Source organism: Cyanistes caeruleus, chromosome 2 (genome assembly GCF_971803275.1).
Source record: "Cyanistes caeruleus chromosome 2, bCyaCae1.hap1.1, whole genome shotgun sequence".
Lineage (NCBI taxonomy): Eukaryota > Metazoa > Chordata > Aves > Passeriformes > Paridae > Cyanistes > Cyanistes caeruleus.
The window spans coordinates 107,175,174-107,195,676 of record NC_141702.1 but is presented as its reverse complement, the minus strand read 5'-3'; the positions used below and the strand labels follow the sequence as shown (position 1 = coordinate 107,195,676).

General features: G+C 38.5%; 1 protein-coding gene and 1 long non-coding RNA gene across 43 annotated transcripts in view; one reads left to right on the top strand and one right to left on the bottom strand.

Annotated features, from left to right (window-relative positions):
- The window catches only part of NRXN1 (neurexin 1), a 671,062-nt gene that overhangs the window by 637,856 nt on the left and 12,703 nt on the right, over window positions 1-20,503 (bottom strand). The gene's annotated exons all lie outside the window — the stretch shown is intronic.
- On the top strand, window positions 2,258-19,248 carry LOC147655098 (uncharacterized). The gene is made up of 3 exons (XR_015283795.1): window positions 2,258-2,496; window positions 12,147-12,285; window positions 13,764-19,248. It is a non-coding gene; the product is annotated as an uncharacterized LOC147655098 (long non-coding RNA).

Sequence of the window (20,503 nt, the reverse complement as noted above, 5' to 3'; positions counted from 1 at the left end):
CCATAGATATTAAGGAAACTACATCAATTTCTTTGAGCTTAGTTATATTTGGCTGCCCTGAGGTTCACAGTTCTATTAAAGTCTTTCTTTTCTTACTTTCAGCTCCATATTCTCTAAATCGAGAAGTAGTTTCTGGATGGTATTTTAGGCTCATTTAAAACCTAAGTTATATAAGAAGCCTGACAGACTTTGCTCATCTTTACATTTTCAATGTTGGGGATTACTTTGTTTAGCCACTTATGCTGCAGTGATCTGTGGCCGCTCTGTGGATTTTCAGAGTTGGCCATAGAGCACTGATGGTCCTGGTCTTAGTATTTTTGAAATCAATAATATAAAAGAAAAAAAAAAGAATTTTACTGTCATAAACTGTTTTGAGCAGTATTTCCAGATCCTCATTTAGAGAGAATGATGGTGACTTGGCACATAATTATTTCAGCTTAACACTGCTTAGATGGAAGAGGTTACTAATTATACAATAGCAATTAAGACACGGGGCTTTTCCTGGAGATTAATGACCAGCTAGCAGGAATTGTGTGCAAGGCTTTTAACCCCAGCCATTCCCTGCATTGCAGCAGAATCAGATGACATTCTCTGAAAGATTTTGCTTTCTAGATTGGCAAACATGGGTCTGCATACAAGTGCAGGGCTTTTTTTGCCCACCTACATGGTACATCTAGTAGCAGATAATGAAGCCATGAAGTAATTAATTAAAGGCAGATGCACACAGAAAAAAAAAAAAAAACAAAAAAAAACCAACAACACAAACCATAACACTTTCCCCTCCGAATATAGATAAGAATTGATAAACAGTTGAATTCTCTATCATGCATTTTAAGTCTTCATTCCTTTCAGAGACAGGATCAGACCTTTCACTGATTTAAATCAGACAACACCTAAATCAGCACTCTAAATCAGAACTAGCTTGAGTATTTGCAGGGAATCCCCCACACATAACCATTCATTACGTGCTGGCTGAGCTCTTGAATGCATCATGATGTGAGGAACTGCTTCCTTTCTGGATGAGGTTGAAGCAGAAGCTTCTCATTAGCTCACATCCCACCTCACTGGAAGACAGGAAGTTGAACCAACTTCAGCAACGTTTCTCAGCAACATTAGAACCCCCCCTCAGTTAATGTTCTTCAAAAAGACAGCAATGGAAACAACTCTACCACTCCTGCTTGGACTTACAAACTGTCCCAGAACATGTGAGCTCTTCCTGATCTTGTGGGTGCCTTACCTTCTTCCTCACCTTCCTACCCTTTGCAAACAACACCCAGTTGTGGCCTGGATACATTCATGTTCCTTCACTCTTATTCCTACTCATTTATTTTCCTTTTTTATTTTTTTCTTTATCTTCAAAATAGGTATCTCTCTTCCCAGCAACATTTCTATGGCAGTTTGACCTGTGGTTCCAAAATAAAAAACCTACACTTATCAGGCTGTGGAGGGAAGAGTTTTGGGTTTCAGTAGCAGATGGGCTACACTGAGGCAGTACCAAGGGACATCCATGTGATTTGCTGCTGTTAGACATGAGAGGAAAATGGAGTGGTGCTTCTTCAGCATAAAAAAAATAAAATAAAATAAAATTAGGATGAAGTTTCTGAAGGTCTGAGACATTAATTGCTAGACTAGTCCAGACTCCTTTATTTTAATTTAAATGTCACTTTTGGAAGTGGGGACCTGAGTTAGCTGCCAGCCAGGATGAACTCCTGGTTCCCTCATCCCAGGATGCGCCTGAGGCAGCAGAGGAAGGACGGAAGCTGTGCAAGGCTGCTGCCAACATCAGAGCTTCTGTCAGGACATCCCTGAACACAGGGGTACAGTTCTGTCCCCCCACCAGTAGCCTGATCACACCATCATTTTTCACAGCTTATGGTGATGCAATAACACAACACATCTCTCTAGGTAAACAAGAGGGTCAGAAAAGGAGGCTGATGCTATATTTAAACGTCATTTTGGTCATGGGGGCTGCTGGGTGGGTCATGGGCATGCCTTCTTCGTGGCAACTCTCTCACAGTCCAGTCTCTTGGCTGTAATGAGCAGTTTCTTAGAGTGAGACAGAATGGCAAAGGCATCATCCACACCTGTGCGCACACAGCCACTGCACTGCACACACCCAATTGCAGGGAGCCCTGACCGCTCCCCCAGCTCTCTGGCTGCTCCTGTCCCCACTCGGGCACTGTGCCTCGTGTTTTACTCTTCCCGGGGGCCAGGCTGCCCACGGCACACTCGGGATTGTCCCACAGGTTCCCCCTTTAGCAGCACTTCTGCCGCCGCCCGTGCTGTGCCCCTGCCGCCATCTTGGCACCGCTGCCGCCTGAGGCCGCCGTGATGAAGTGTCATGTGGGGAATTCAGTCCGACACCGTGTCCCAGCCCAGGCACCCCGGCTGGAGCACCAGAGGGAAAGGTGGAGAGAGGGGCCAGGAGCTGGAGCTGGAGAAGGGAACAACAGCAGCTGCCGCGGCCCCGGAGAGGGAGAACGGGGCTCAGAGCAGGTGCCCGGGAACAGCTGCTGGAAGCGGGCTGGGAAAGCTGCTCCGGCCTGGGAAGGGGATGAGGGCCCAGCAGCGGCTGGCCGGGGTGGGGAGAGGTGTTGTAGTGCATCTAAAAATCATGGTATGTCCCAAGGGTAAAACTCACCCTCAGTCTGTGTAATGTTAGTCCCTACCTGAGAACCTTTTCCCTTCCCCTTCCCGCTGGCTGTGACTTCCCTGTATCCCGCCATCTCCCCCGCCCCCGGTATAAGAGATAAGACACAGGGCATTTTGGTCTCTTTCTTGCCCTGGATGGACAACAGATCATAAACCCCGGATTATTCCAAGCAAGTCTGAGCCTCCTGTGTCTAGATACTTTGAGTCCGTGCTGTATCCACTCCAAGACCTCTCCCCAGCCCGTGTTTCGTGAAGAGCGGGCCTCTCACCACGGAGGGGTCTCCCGGGAGAAGATTGCAACAGAGAGGGTCTGGAGCCAAACTCGCACAGGGGTGAAGGCAACAGCTGCTGAGGATGAGGCGAGGCCAGGGAAGGAGCCGGGGGAAGTGGCAAAGCAGCAAACATCCCGGCTCCCAGGCAGGGCGGAGGGCAGGGTCCCGGGAAGGAAAGGCACGCAGCGTTCCGCAGCAGGCAGGGGATCCGCGGGGCAGAGCCAGGCAGCTGCTGCGGCCCAAGGAGGGACACCCGGAGCCAAAAGAGAGCCCTGGGAACACGGGCAAACAGCTGCCGTGGGGTGCACGGGAAGGCAAAGCTGCACACGGGCTTTGGTGGCTGAAGGAGAGCACAGCTGCTGAGGGACAGACGGGGAGAGGAGCAGAAGGATCAGAAGCCGTAACCAAGGGGAAAGGAGCCAGAGCTCATCCCCCAGTGGAAGAGAAAAAGGACTGAGACACAAAGACTTGAGAACATTCCCATTTCAAGAGTAAAATAACTTTTTTCCTTTTTTTTTTTTTTTTTTTTTCCATAAAGCAGTTAAATTATTTTGTTTTCTTTAAGTCCTGCCCAAAGTACCAGGGAGCACCAGACGGCGAGAGCCCCACGGACAGGCTGCGGTGCTGGAGAGCTCCGGGATGCGGAGCGGCTGCAGCATCCAGCCCTCATGGCTGCTCTGGCCATGAAAAGGCTCCCCCGAGCTCCCAGAAAGGCTCTGCAATGAACAGCAGCTTCAGTCGGCCACCATCCGGGGCTGAATCGGTCAAAATTCACCTGGAGATTACATCCCCACCTTGCAGGCAGACGGGGTGCAGTTACACCCCCAAAACAGCGCTCTTGGCTGTGGTAAAGGTGGTGCGCACTTTTCTGGCACGGGGCTTGAAAAGCTTGTTTTGGTTTTTTTCTTCTTTCTAGCAAAGGGCAGCAAAGGGCTTGAAAGGGCTTCCCCTTTGACAGGACTGCACTCAGGTTAATCCACATTCAGGCTGTAATGGGGTCCTGCCATCTGGTGCCTGGCAACTTCAGTTTGGGGCAGTGACCTCTGTGCCCGCCACCAAGCCATTCCCAGAGCTGGCCTGAGAGCCCTGGCAGGGCAGCAGGGGCTTGGCAGAGGGGATGTGCAGCCCTCAGAGCGTGTCTCCTGTGCGTCTGTACACGTTCCGACTGCAGCTTGTGAATGAGGGCTGGGGCTGATGGCAGGCAGCGTGATCGTAGTGACATAAAAAACTGTGAAAGGGGAAAGAGCTTCCACATTTAGACTCGTACGTGGTAGATACTGCCATGGATACCAGTGTTGCTAAGCATGCTGCTTCCTAGGGAAGTCTGCACTCGTGGAAGCACAGGCTTGTGGGACTACTTTAATTTAAGGATAATATTAATGCATCTTGTGGGGAGACATACAGCACGAAGGCAGGCCCATCCTAGGTATCGCAGAGGTGCAAAGAGCTCAGCTAAAACTATTTCAGGTCAATAATTTTTGTTTTAATTACCACAGGGAAATTGCCACTGTAGGCCAGGCTCTCAGTACTAAGTGTAAGTGAAACAGAACATGATGCAGCAAGTGCTCCAGGAGAGAATCTTGTATTTGTAATGTTATTTATTAGTTTCCCCTATTTTATAGGGTTTTGCTTTAGTACTCGTCTATTACATTATTTTTGTAGTTTCTTTAGCACACAAGTCCATACCTTTTCTTTCATCATCTTACAATTCTCTTTTCTCGCTCTTGCTCTCTGGGCATATGGAACTCCTTTTTTTCCTCTTTCCTGGTTTTACTTTTTTGACTATTTCTGCTGTGTTCTTAAACTCATTCTGTTCTCCCCTCACTTTTGTTCTCAGCCACATTTGCATCCTGATGCCTCTTTTTCCACATACAATATGAAATGACAATGACATAAGATAAACACAAATATATTTGTGCTCAAAATGAAGGATATGGAATTTTCATGTGAATAGTGGAGCTATTCTCTTTCTTCGGCTGCCATTTAACATCACTGAAAAAAATAACTTTATTAAGTGAACAATTTTTTTTTCCATACAGATGTCTGGCATTGAATTTATTTTCTCATAAAATAGTTCTCCATGAGAATGACATCCCTAATCTCTACATAAATAATTCATTATTTTGTTCAGTTTTCAAAGGATATAATCAGTAATAAAAAGGAGGTATTGAAATTAGCAGCCGCTTTACAAAGAAATGCCATTTTGTCTGCCTTCCTCACTGTGAAGGCACTGTAGCCACTTGCCCCTCTCCTCCTAACACTTCTGGGCTGTCAAAGTATAAAGGTGTGAGAATATGCCTTGGCACTTCTTCCTTTATTGGTTATACAACTTCTGCTGGCATCTAGAAAAATTAATATCGAGGACAGAGTGCTCAAATCATTTCTCATCCTTGCATTTGTTAATTCACTTATCACCATTTAGGAGGTCTAGAAGAGAACTAAAGATAACCATTTACATTAGAATATGGAGATTTCACATGCTTATTGGTATGCTGTTGATGCTTTTTGATCAAGAAACAATTAAATATCAACTCTTTCAGTAGAGCCCTAAAACATTGTTATTTTCTTAAGTGGCAGCTTCATTTAAGGCACACTGATATTGAGGCCATGCATTAATATTTCTGTAGCATAACGATAGCAGTGATCATTCACTACCACTCTTCATTTTGTTACTTTGGCATCTTTCAGGTATTTGTTTAAAGAAGATTTAGCTCAATAAATATTCTGCTATGACAAAAAGAATTCTGTGTTAATTTAAAGGAAAAATTGAGTACATTACATGTCCTTTTTGGGGAGATTTCTGTCTCAAGTTCTTCAGCTGGAAAATATTATGGAACACAAATTGTTAGAGCCTAAGCCAATGTGGCTATAAAAATATCTTAAAAAATGCTGTAAATATACTAAATTATTTCTAACATAACAAGATTAACCACTAACTCATTCAGATACTGTAGACATCTGAGTGTCCCTTTAACTATGCTATCTACATAAATCAAAAATGAAAACCTGCCTGTGTAATACTTTTAAAAGCAAGGAATAACCAATTCTCCTTTGCAGGTGAGTAAGCAGCAGTCCCAAAGTGGTTAGAAAAACTAATGAATGCAATGATATACTAATGGCTGTGTCACCTTTAGGAAATAAAAGTTAGAACTGCAGGCTTATGTTAAATGGTCAATAAGGTTCTTATTTCTTTAATATCTGCTGGATCCCAGAGAGACTGAAGGACCAAGCCATTTGGGCACTATACCCCTCATTCAAGTAATTCAACTGAAACAAGGCAGCCATTTCATATCTTATTATCAGTATAGATGTCCTCAAGAAGGGAAGAAAGTTCCTTTTCTGCTTTTTGATAGATACATGAGAAGGTTACCTTTTTACTTGTCAGAAGCTTTCATACATTTCACTTAAAAATGATGTATCCAGGATTTGGCTAACAGATGTCATAAAAATTTCTTTTAAAAATTGGCATAAAGATCTATTTAGGGTCAACTGCTTTTGAAACTTCAGTAATTTCATGTGCAAATGTGACACACATTTATGTATGACTTCTTCAAATCTTGTCTTTCAGTGCAAATCATAAATGGTAAAGGACAGTCATAGTTTGATAACTAACAGGACTCAGGCCATACCCCTTGCGGAGTTTCCCATCAACAAAAGTGATTTCTAAAACATTCTGACATTAATTTATAAAGACACTGGCTTAAACATACTTATTGCATAAAACTGAGACATACGTAAATTATTTTCAAAACAAACTTATACAGGAGGCTACCAGTTCTTTGATGCTTTGTTTTCTCCTGGTTTTGTTTTTGGTTTTTGTTTGTTTGTTTGCTTTTCTTTCTTTATGACTGCATGGACAAAGGGAGTTAAAGCATTACAGTGAATTAATCTGTAAAGACTCTGAGGAATGGAGACGAGGCTTTGCAGCCTGTATACACAAGATCTGGTGCTGTCTGCTCATTGAAAAATCACCATCTTTGGGAGAGACAGGTCACCTTAGTCACCTTAACAGGTCTAGTTCTGGAAAAAAAGACATCCTCACAAATACCAAAATGAAGTCCAAATGCCTTGAATATGACTTTGTCAGAAGAACATGTCCAATAACACACATGTCCAATAAGTTTTAAAGGATCTTGTCTCCAATATTCTGTAACTGAAGCTAAGGCTTCAACTTGGCTTCAAGCAAAAAACGTAGAAGCTTCTACAGCTTGCTTTCACTCAGAAGAAAAATAGATCCCTTTCATCTTTGTACATGTTCATGTTTTTATGTGTTGATATGAGATGCATTTGCCCACTTAGGTAAAGTTTATTTTAAAGAGAATTTTATATATATATATGCACACACACAAATATATATATATTTCATTTATTCAAAAAAAAAAAAAAAAAGACACAGGAGATAAATGCCCTAGCCATGAAACTAATGATGCTGCAGTGATACAGCTCTCATTTCTAAACTAAGATGAGGATTATCTCTGATGACATACTTCTTGCAACTGACACATTTCTGTGGGAGTATTTCATTAAAATTCTTAATAATATTCTAATGATGAATCACTTCATTAAAAAAAAAAACAGCTTTGCTATGTGTAAGCATATTTTAATCATCAGGCATATTGTAATAAGTTTGTGCTTCAAAATTAAAGAAAACTTAATGCTATTTGAAGTGGGTTTTTTATAATTATAGTACAGTAGTAGGGACCATCCAGAGATATTGTAGAAGATGTGAATGGTAAACATGGTTTTCTGTGTCTCCAGATCCCATTTTCCTGTTCACTTTTAAACTCTTGGACTTGTATGTTAGTTAATTTCCTTTGAATTTCCTTTCCTTAAGAAATTATTATATCAAATAGTTTGGCCTGTATTATATAGGATCTAGCATTAGATAAGCACAGACTAAAGACAGAGTTGGTGACCCCAGACCTTCATAGCAGTCAAACAGTAATTATCCTATCCTGAAGACAATTGTCACAGCATCACCATTTTCTAAAATTCAAATGAGATTCCAGAAGCTGCACACAACTTCTACCTATTTTCACCCCAGATATTTTTACTGAATAGCTCTGCAGTAGCTAAGAAGAGCTACAAATTTGTTTGCATGCATAAGGGTTCATTAAATTGCTGGATTGCAAGAATGTATAAATTATTTATCCCTATAGAGAAACAGGTTTTAGAATTCACAGCTCAGAATAGACTCCAATTCCCCTCTCATATAGAGAGTCACTGATGTAATTAAAGGTTAAAATAAAGGAGATCAAATGTTAAAAGGATAAATGTGTTCCCTCTCTCCTGAGCTCATGCATTGCCACGCTTCCTCTCTTCCTTAGCTGATGCTGGAAGACCTTGTCTATCTCCCTCCATAATTATCTCAGTTAGGAACAGAGTTTAGCCTGTGTTTTCAAGATGTTTTCAGTGCTAGGGGACAGATCATTCTCTTCATTCTTTCTTTGGCAATGATAAAAGTGGAAACAAAAGAAAACACTCTGCTTCCATGGGAAATGTTAGGTGAAGTGCTGATACAGACAATGGAAGTTCTGTCAGAAGAAGCTCCTCAGCTTCCTTGGGCTCTTGCTGGAATTGCTCACAGGCTGAGCTAGGCTCCCTGGCCTCCACATTGTCAAATGGTGAACATAAAATCTTTACTGAGGGAAAGGCTAATATATCCCCTCATGAATTCTAATGACAGACAGTGTTTCCAAACCTTCAGTGAGACCATTATAATCTTTATAGACTATAATCGATTTTTACGTCTCACAAACAGGCCATCTGCAATTTATAAGCTGCATCATTAGACCTTTTCTCATTGCTTCTCCTTCGTTCTTGGTGATGCATAATGTGTTGCTAGTCAGGAAAATTGATTAATTCCTTACTTTTAGCCCTTGGTTTTTGTACTAATTTTGTTTGACTTCCTCAGCTATTTTGATTCTAAAGAGGGAAAAAAATCACCCCAGATCAAGCCTTAGCTTCTTATTTATTTATTTATAGTATTTTTTTTTTATTAATAGCTTACTTGGACCTCTCTATGACTGCAGTGATAGAGTGATAAGACAAAAGCAACATCAGGTTTTTGCCAACAGGCCTGACATGAATGGCCTTCAGAATCAGTGGGAATGAAATTGCATTCCCTTTATCTGTTGATCTTCCCAGACAATTGCATTTCACGGAAGCCCTGGGCAGCTGCCTTTCTTGGAGCATTTTCCCTCTTCTGCAAGGCTGGTGAGGCCCCTCTGCCTGCAGATTGGAACCCAGGGGGGAAGAAACAACAACAGCTGCATTACAGAGCCTGCACTGAAAAACACACAAGTGCTGCTCCAGCTGTATCAAACCCAAACGTGGGCACCCAAAGGAGCTTCTGTAGGCAGTTTGATTTAAACTTTTCCAGTGTAACAAGCGTTCAGTTTTGTTTTCAGCATGATTTTCAAGGCATGAGAGCTCTGTAGTACTGCATATAGATTTCTTTTATGAACGGCATGAACAACTTTGAGCAGGAGGTCCTGGTGCTCTGCTGTTCCATTTGTGTCACTTTCTAGGTACAATTATAGGAAACTGGATCATATATATTTAATAAAGTGTATTATGTATTACAATAGGCAGCATTACAACACACCACTGCGTTATAGCTCTCTAAATCCCACCTTTGGAGACAGCAGTTCAAAGAGATGAATGAAGGTAGAAAGAGTTTACTTTTCCACACACAACTTCAAAGGTTTCACTGTGGGTGAGAAAGAAGTCATTACAGGGAGTGACCAAATGTTAGAGAGAGTGGTTCAAAGGAGAAAAATATGCAAAAGAATAAATATACTGAATAAAAAACTGTGAGTCCCTTGAAAACAGCTAACACCTTTGCCAGGTCTTTATAGGAGAAGGGGCTGGGGGTAGAACTGGGAAGGTTGAAAGAGGTTGACATCACTGAAAATTGGAAAAGATCACCACAAAGGACACGGAGAAATAGAAAAGGAACAGATTTTAAGGAAAGGAAATGGGAAGACATAGCAGTAAGGGGGGAGGTAGGGAACTCAAAGAGATTATAAAGGAATAAAATATTTCCTGTAAACCCTTCGAGCCTGTAGAGGCCATCTGCAGTAATACAGGCCATCTAAAACCAATTATGATTGCTACATACATTTCCTTATCTTTATTACTGTGTTTAATATCATTCAATAAGGAATATGAGTAATTCTGACTTGGTATAAGAATCAAATATGTGAGGGAGGAAGTTTTAGTGGAATGTGGTTCAACATCAAGAAAGAATCAGCAATGCAAATCAGGCTATGTGAAAACTGGGGAATGCTAAAAGGAAAGTTCATGAGAATCTCAGACATCCTGTCATTTCTGGAAAATGTGATCAACACAAGATGAGTATTATATTCATTAAAAAAAAAAAAAAGGAAGAATGGATAGTAACAGGTGTATCTTCTTAAACTGAAACGGCATGTGAAGTAAAAGAGGAGCACTGCAATGAAATGAGTGCAGCTGACAGAGATACCAACAGCAGATTGCAGGAGTGCTGAACCAAAGATTATATGGCATTTTTTGGCACACAAGTGTGAGAAGAATCAATAGGAAGCACATAGTCACAGTCAAGTAACAAAGTTAGCATGAAATTCCAACAGATGTTTACACTGACCTGAAGGCTCTTGGTGATATTCTAATGGAACCTGGGCCAATTCAGCTGGTACCTTCCTAGAGCAGGGGATTTGTGGCAGATAAAATCCAAGTTGCATCATTAGATTAACACAAGCTGGAATTCTTAGAGATGCTGGGCTTGTAGTATGTGTACACACTACTGGCTTACAAAATGTAGTTGTTCAGACTAAATAATCATCTTTACAAACTTCATACAGTGCACAGTCAAAACAACTACCCATCAGAAGCTTAGATGGAAATGAGGAGAAATGCATTCTATTATGATGGACTTATATCCTGACAGAAGGTTGGTTGCTCTGATCAACAAATTCAGAAATCTGAACCAGCCTGGTTGGAAAAGCAAGGCATGAAAACATGGAATGTTACTGGACTTGTCCCTTGGTGGTTGATTTGTGTAATACCTAAAGCCAAAGAGACTCCAAGAACTAAGCAAAAGGAGCAAAAACAAGAGGAATTTGAAAATAAAACAGAATTGCAAAGGTAAAAGAGGAGCAAAAAGAGAAATGTAAAATGAGGGGAGGGGCTATTTTAGTTGATAGCCAAATAAACACAAAGCAGAACAATCTTTGCCTTTTCGGAGATTAAGCTTCAGGATATCCTCTAAGAAAATGCTACCCTATGGGCTTGCCTTTCCAAGATAAGACACATTCAGTGCTGCTATCAAATTCTGACCTTTACATTGGTGTTCAGTTATGAGTTCTTGGACAAGTCCTAAACACAATGTGAAAGCACCTGTTCTGGGTCAAAAAATATATAGTCCAACTGCATCCTGCTGCTTTACTACTATTTTTTCCCATGGCCCAGACTGGCCATATGGTTAGCTCCTTGGATGATTTCCTCAGGAATGGCTACTTTTTTGAATTCCTTGGATAATTTCCTCAGGAATGGCTACTCTTTGAAATGGCTAGTGTGAAGGTCTTACCCCTTGGAGAGCTCTTGTACTTCATTTACGGAAATCTCGTCTCTTACAAAAGCAAGAATCCTATTTTGCTGCTTTCAAGAGTACACCTGAGTGGCAGATTTCCTTCATTTTCCTTGGCTTCTACACACTGGCCTATAATCAATGAGCTTAAATGCCTCCTTTACTTTGTCACTCAGAAGTCTGGTCTATCTCCATAAAAAGAAGTAGGTACTTATCTCTTTTTTTTATATACAACCAGTTATATCAGTTTCTATCTTTTCACAGCACAGACATATCACATTCATTAAGAAATGCTCCACAATTAAACTTTGTGTTTCATTTTCACATATATTGTGTAAGAATTCTCCTTTCAGTGTATCTTTATTATATATAATTTGTAATTCTTTCACATGTAATTATACTTCTGAATACACCCTTTATAAGTGGAACATAAATTCACATAAAAAATACTGCCTTGTCAAAAAGGGAAGTGTAAGAAAATAATGATTCCTCATGAAAGAGCCAAATCAACAAGGTCCTTGAGGAAATAATCTAAAAACCTCCATTTGATCTTATCTCTAAATCTAAGTCAGATAGTAAATTAAAAAAATATGTGTCAGCATTGTCCTTCAGCAAAATAGGTAACTTCTGTTTGTTATCTCTTTCTTTCACAGGCACATACCAGAAGGAGTAATGCAAATACAAAGAACAATTAGGACAATGTTCAAGCATTTGAGATCATGACAGTCACAAACATTTCCAAACTGTTTTTGTCATTCTTGGACCCTAGGGAGCTGTCATGCATCAGAACAGGTGGGACTGTACCACTAATTCCACTAACAAACTACAGGAATGGCAAAACTCTCATGGGTTTAGGTGCAATAAAAATTTTATACTAAAAAGGCATAAAAAAGCACAGAACCCACTAACCCATTAAGTCTTATATTTTGAAAGCACAGCAAACACAGTATAGACCACAAGCTAAAAGCCCTTCAGGTTCACTTCAGGCACAGAGAGAATTTGACCTCTCAAGAGGATTTATAAAAAAAACCAAAAACCTGTTCCTGAGCATGCCTAGAAAGTTTTAACAGTCATGCTGTTTAAGTCAGGTATCTCATGAAAGATTTTTATATAATAAAATTTCTAAAAATACAATAAAATGATATTTCACCCAAGAATAACCTAATCCTTCTCAACATCTTTGCATAGGGATTAGAGGAAATAAAGGCAAGTCTCTTACTAGTTTTATAAGAGAAAGTAGTTCCAAGCAGAAATTTGGTATCACACTCACGTCCACTGACATTTAAAGAAGACTGAATTAAAAATATCAAATACAGTCCCCAAATATAAGAACTACAGGCCTCATATATCTGAATGTTAGCACGTTATTATCAATTAATGGGTGAGTATAAAACCTTCAGGATTTTATTCTATCTCTGGTTAGCTCTTGAATGAAATTGCAGAGTACGATTTGTTACTCAGGGGATCTGAGTAGAGGACACAGAGGTTTTGTCAAGAAAAAACAATCAGAGATATATGTATTTCATTGCTGACATGTGTGATTTAAACACCACTTGACAAGTTACCATTATCCTTAAAGAAATTTTAAAAAATCTCTAAATCAGAATTTCAAGTCCCAAATCTAATGGACATGCAACTCTTTTTCACAGCTTGAAATATATGTATACTTTGAGGGCTTTTTAAAGAAGGCACATGGAAATCCTAAATAAACATATAACCTTGTCTCTCTCACTGCCAAGTTTTCCTTCAACGTCCCCAAATTTCTTCTGATGAATAGTGTTTGCTAAAAACTGGCTTATGAAAAGGGTACAGAAACAACTTGATAAATTCCTCCAGACTCCCAAGATTTTCTGTGCAAGTAAGCAATTTCAAAAGGAAAAAACTGCATGTCTTTCCCTGTCCCCTCACCAATAAAAAGTGCTGTGTCATCATTTGCTGCAATAGAATTGCTCTACAGTGTACCTTGATGAATAGATTAAACGAAGAGGAAAAATTACTTTTCTATGTTTCCACTAAAGAAAATTGAACATGCAATTTCTTGTTCAAAACCATCAGTGAAACATCTTTTTTTTGAATTTGAACATTCTTGTTCTTGTTCAAAACCATCAGTAAAACATCAGCTGTTTTAGCTGATCAAAAGCAGCAATAGATTTTGGGCACATGCAAATCTTACCAGCAATTAAAAAAATTACATTATTGAGATTTTGGGAATGCAACATTTTGCCAGCAATTAGTAGATGTTTCAAAAAGTACTTTATTTTTTCTTTTAGGGATGGTGTATTAGATACATCATAAACTATTCCATGAAGTGTGTGTGCTACCACCAGCAATCCCACAGTGGCAGCACCCACAGATATGACAAGGAAAGAGAAAGGAACAGGATTAGTTTGTCAGCAAATTCCTACAGACATCATGGGAGGTGAATAAGTACACTCTGTGCCTAGAAAAACTCAAAAAATATTGTCATGGTTATGGCTACTTCCATTTAAAAGCATGCTTGAGTACATCTATAAATTCTAACAAAGATTTATTCTTTCCAGAGGAGGGAACAGAGCAATATTATTATGGTCTTCAAAGCTACAGATTTTATATTACCTCTCTACCTACTGAAATTAAAGTATCAGACTAAAAAGATTTTGAAGATAAATAATCATATCAACATTATTCAACTCAATAACGTATTATTTCAAACCCCAGTAATCTGTTCAACAGTACAGAGTAACCAGTTCTTTTATTATTGTTTTTCTTTTTGTATTCCATCAATGATTAAACATGTGAGACATAGATAATGCTTTATTTCTCCTTTGATTAGGATTTACACGTTCGGTGGACTTGCTCACGGATTTCAGGGAGTGAATTCTCCACACTCCCTCCTGCAATCACAGACTTGCTGACATTTCATTCAGCCAAATGCTTTGCTTTCTCCAGCCCCCTTGTCATTCTGCTTAAAATCAAACTGAAATTGAGAACATTGGGTCAGCACTGGGGATTGCTCATTCTGGGATTCTCTCTGTGTCACTAGATAGAGCTCCTGCCTATCACTCTTTTCCTTGTGATCCCATCCACAAGCATTGCTTGGCTGTTCAGTTCAGCTGAATGTATCATCCAGATGTCCCCATGGAAAGGAGATGGCACATCAGTGGCTCCTCATGGCTCTCTAATACCTGATGATATCTAACAACACAAGAACTGGAATGCAACCTGGGATTCCCTTTTGCATTTATTTAAAAAGTTGGTGTTTTTTTTATTTTTTTTTTTTTTTCCCTGTAGATTTTGCATTCTTCAGTAGGTATATCAGCTGCTATGACACAGGTGACATCCACTCACTGTCTGGTCATTTCATCCAAATAGCAAGCAAACAATGTGGAGTTTGTTTGTCTGTCTGTTTGTCTGTTCAGTCCCATTTACATATTTTCACATGGCCATTTGGACAGTCTAGCCATCCTTTTATAAATAGCTACTCATTGTGCATGAAAAAACAAGTGAATGACTTGTTAATCTACTGTCCAACTGCTATCTCAAGATATCCTCATGAGACCTCCATGACATCAAATATTACAGCTAAAGTCATTTAAGCTACATATCCTTGAAACCCTCATAGCAATATTCCATCATGGAAAGATCAGATAGGAATTATTTCTGCATAACCTGTTTTATAAATTGTTAGTAAAGCAACACATTTGGATACATTTTCCATGGAAAACAATATAAGTGAATTCCATGACAGAGAACTAAAGCGGTCTGAGGTAGAACCAACCCCCTTGATCCAAAAATTTCTGAAATCAGAAAGAATATTCTCTTGCTTTCAAAGACTGCCTGAGGAGAATCATTCTACTGTTACATTGATGAAAATCAGATCTTCATTTCAATTCAAACACAGATGAAGGAATTCATCTTCTGCTTGTAGGCAAATTCTTAGTAGCAGAAGAGCTAAAATCTGGCAGCTTACAAAAGTGCTTTTTTCCTCTGTACTAACTAATCAGTCTGTATTGTTCAGAATAGCCTTTACCTAACCAGGTATTAAGAAAATCACTGTTTCTCACTTACACCTTTTTGCCACCACAAAGCTTTACATTCTGTGACATTTTCTAAATTATTTCTGCTGGAAAGCTCTAAAATCCTTCATACAGCACTATCAGCAAGTACCATTAGAGTGCAGTACACCTAAAAAAATTCTCATCTGCTGACATTTATTGCAATAAAATAAAATTTTACATGTATTCTAGGAGGTTTTAAATTAATTTCCAAAAAGCATCTTTGCTTTTACTTGCAAAGTAGATAAAATTAAGACTCTATTGATGGTATATTTTTTAAGGACCTCTTTATAAATACGCAGTTTTTACTCAACAGATTTTCGCCATGTGATGCTATGAGAAATGAGCTACAAACCAGGCCCCTAAATGGTTATTCCAAAGAAGAACATTTGTTTATAAAGAATATGAATACAGCAGGAATTTAGTTGCCCCTAAAGCAATTTGGAATACCCTACATTACAATAATTTATTCATAGTTTTTGCTCCAATGTTTGTGTCTCAACTATAGCTCAATATTGTGGATAATATGTTATATCTAAAACCGCAAGAAGAATCCACTTCTCTTGCAGCAGGTATTGCAAAAATATAACAAAATTTGTTCTTAAACCTCAGACATCACTAAACAAAAAAGACAGGGAATGGTAGAGAAGACAGTGAATATTATTAACCTTATTTTAGGATAAAAAACTGTTAGGAAGATTAAATACTTGAGATATATAAAGAACTTATAATAGAATAGTGAAAATAAAATAGCAATTCCAAATCCCATTTCCAGTACTTAATTACTTCTCAGTTCTTCATCTCTTCTTTTTTTCTTTTTTTTTTTTCCTCCATTTTATGCTTCCAGATGTCTACCCTCCATCTGATGTAATCTTTTATGAAGGATCCAGTTTCTAAAGAAGAAATAATATCTGGGTCCAAAGCCGAAAAGGCTTGTTTCATAATAAGTTTTTTCTCAACTCTACCCAATTCTGCAAAAACAAAACCCAACTGCAAACCCTAGGAGCACCACGATTTAAACGATTTTCTGAAGGAAACCAAAGTTTTGGAGGAGAACTTCCAGCTGGTTGTGTATTAAGTATCATACAGTTCTTATCATGACAAAAAAACCAAAAACAAACAGTAAGAAGGGCAGGATGAGACTCCTGGTGAGACCTTTGCTCTCTCTTTAGAGACAGGCAGTGAACAACAAAATCAGGGACCAATAATCTGTTGAAACTTGATATACTCCTATATCTAATAAAACTTCAGGTATTTTTGTTACATTCTTTTTCTATTATAATTTATTTGGTTATCAAAGGTTTGCTTCAACAATATCACCAGTCTTTTATTTTGTCAACAGTTTTCCAGGCTTTCTTTTGCAAAATGTAAAAGAAAACACCAAGTCATATCGATATTTAGCTGAAAAACATAGAAAATTTAATAAATTCAGGAACCCCTTTTTAATACAGGGAAAAAGAAAGCAACTCTCAGAAATATTTTTGACAGCTACAAAAAGTTTGCTACAAAGAGGTTTTCCAAGACTTGATTTAAAAGTGATGCTACTGACTCACAGAAAATGGAGGTACAGTTCCCAACCTCAGCTGAAAAACTTCATCATTTTCATTAAGATACAATACAATGAGGCTAACAGGCTTATTGAGGGACAAATTTTACCTTAAGTACTTTGAAAACTCCTTTAAAAGAGAGTAAATACCTTCCAAATCCCTGAAAGCTTTCCAAGTATCTCTGATAAATTCCCTATATTATTACTGTTCTGGCCAGAACATTGATAATTAATGCTTGCAGGAATAAATCACATCTATATAGACAGAAATTCAAAGAGATGTAAGCAAGAGTCACATGCCCACTTCTCCTGTAGCTGAGAGGGCAAAAAATACTAATTTTTAATATTACTGTTGTAAATCCCATAGATGGCTCATTAACAATTGCAAAATAGATATACCTGTGGTTAATGAGGGAAGTATTGCCTGCAATTATTTAATTTCAATTTTTTTTTGTTTTGTTTTTTAATTTAGGAGTCTTTGTAAAATCACATTTAGGACAATTTACTTTCAATTTACAAATGAAATTTATTCAATTGAGAGAGTTTTTAGCCAGTTTATGAAGACCATGAATGTTGTAAACAATTGTAAACAATCACCTGAGAAGTCTGGGTAGTAGATTTAATGATGATGGAATGTCAATACATTTTTGTTGATATCCTATGGTCCCTTTATAAACTTTTCTTTCACTCTTGGTATATCTCTTCTATGTTTCAAAGGGGAAAAAATGAAGTTGCAGAGCAGTACTGCTGAGCTGGGGACATATTTTAAATGACAGTAAAATCACAGTGTATTAAATTATACTCCCTTCACTGCTTAGCAAAAAACAGCCTTTAGGGATGTTACATAGGACTTGGGTTTCTGACTGGTACTATTTTGCTGTAGAATTTAAGCTTTCCTAAAGGAACAGCGCTGGAATTCTTCCACAGAAAATGCAACAAAAAGGTGGTAAATGACACATACATTGAGCTTGAAGAAAATTTATATGCACACAGACATCTGAGCTTAAGGTCATTATTATTCATTAAAAAAGGCATTTCTAAAGATGAATCTAATTATTCTACATACTAGGCACAATATAACATGTCAAGACATGGATAGTTTTCTCTAAAACTAAAAATACTTTCATTGGTCATCTGTGATTCTACAGTTTAGCTCGTATCTGACTCTGTTTAATTCACAATTTTTAACTCCTTTTTGACTATTGAACTTTTTTATTTTAAAAACTTTTCTGTTCATTTTAACATACATAGTACCATTTATATCAGTGGGAGTAATAACATTGAACATTCCTGAAAATGTCACTGGATGATTAAAACACCACAAGGTAACACATAAAATAATCATATGCTTGCAAACAGCCGTATTGTATTATTAAAATAAGCCTGGTTATCTTCAGCATAGTAATACATACATTAAATTATACTAGGGATCAAGGGGATAAAATTATTCATATAAATAATCCAACCAAATACAGTGGGACCATCTGTGAATTAAGAGATAAGAAAGAAATTTAGTGGGAATTTGACTGTGGCTTTATTCTGTCTTCACCTCCTGCCCTAAAAGCTTCTTATTTGTATTCTTTCCCAGCAACTACTACATTGTGTTACATAGTGGATACAAGATAACTCATGGAAAGGAAAAGGGAAAATAAATATTTCTAATCTTTATAGTTTGGCTTTTTTTAACACACAGGGAAAGAAAGAGCATCTAGTTCTACAAGCAGAGAAAGCAACAATCTCTAAATAAGGAGGTAAAATAACAAAGGTGTGTTCAAAGGTCCTGGAACATTAATAAATGTGGCTCTTATATAGACAGAAGTATCTTAAAAATATTGTCAGGTCACGTCAAAGATTAACACTACATTTTTGGCTCTTGTGTTCAAAATATTTTATTATGGCTATACTACTCCTTATATAAAACTATTACAGGGAGGGTTTAAGATGGCCTATTTTTATGCCATTTTTTTAATGTCAACACTGATAGGCAGAAATGCAAATAATACGTCTATATTTTATTTTTAAAAACTCATTTCCTTGGAAAAATGGTTCTGAAATGTATTGGAACAATTTCACGTAAGACTTTCATGTGGCTTTTTGCATTTTTTTGTTTAAAAAACACACTTACAATAGAGGAACATTGATTACAGTAATTAATTAAAATAGAATGACCCAGTATAGTAAGGAAGTCTTTTTTCAGTCTTAAAAAACTGTATTCTATTTAGAAAAAAAAAAAAATCTCAGCTGAAAACCTGACATTTATGTTAGCAGTAGTATATCCCCAAGGGAACTCTGAGTAAGTTTCATTTCCATTCTGATTCCTTTTGACTCCAGTCTTGTTTTGAAGTAGACATATAAAAACCATTTGGGCAGGAATAACTCGACTTTTGGGTTTAAGCCTTTTGCCAACCCCTGGAAAACCAATCAGAATTTACTCAAACTGCAAATGTTTCCTAAAATGTGTATGCACAGCATTAGTGGAGACATCTTGGGTTTTACCAGTGAACTCCTGAAAGACCTTCAACTTCAGCCTCAGCAGGTCTCCCCTGTCATTCAGAACTCTGTAACCTGTGCTAGGTCCAGCCACTCAGTTTTGGAGCAGGAAAAGTCCCTGCTGGAATGGGCCCTGCAGAAAGGCAGCTTCCTCATTCAAGAGCAGAGAACACAATGGCTGGGATGTCTGCGTGGGAGAAGAGTCTTAAAAACTTTAAAAAAAAAAAAAAAAAAGACAAATTATACACACTGCCTATTTTACTATCTTAAAAGAGCGTTCTTTAGGTTGCAAAGTCAAGAATAGCAGCTCTGAGACATAAGGCTTCTTACGTAACTGAGATCCATCTATTTTATTCATATAGGGTAAGATATAGCCTTTAATTACACAGTTTAATGCAATTCTCTCCAGAGCTTCCCTCACTTGATCTGCACACAGAGGAGGACTATTCTTAGCCAGAAGTAATGACTGAGTACCACAGAAAGCTGCTGTGCCAGTGAGCAGTGCATCTGCCCTCGCTGAAAAGGAGTGGGGTGTACCTCAGAACAAGGAGAGCTGAATGAAGAAATATACTCTATCCCCCCCCTTCTCTCCTCAGCATGAGTTTGGTCAGGTTTTTAAAGACAGGTGTTTTCTGGGTGGTCATGCCTAGTGCTGCTCTGAATATTTGTTTGGAGAGAGTGCTGTGAGGGATACCCCAGAACACTGTACTGAGCTGTACCTTGAAGTGTTAGCGGAGAACTTCAGATGGGCACTCAGGGAATGTTTTTTACCTGCAGTCTGTCTTGCCTCAGTTCTCCACTATGAATGAGAGCATCTGTCATCTTACATGGGCATTGTGCAATTTTCAATATTTGCATAGCAGCTCAGGTGTTGTATGAGCTGAAAACCTTTGAAAAGCCCAGGAAATATTACTGATTTCTCTTCGGAGAAATTATTTTA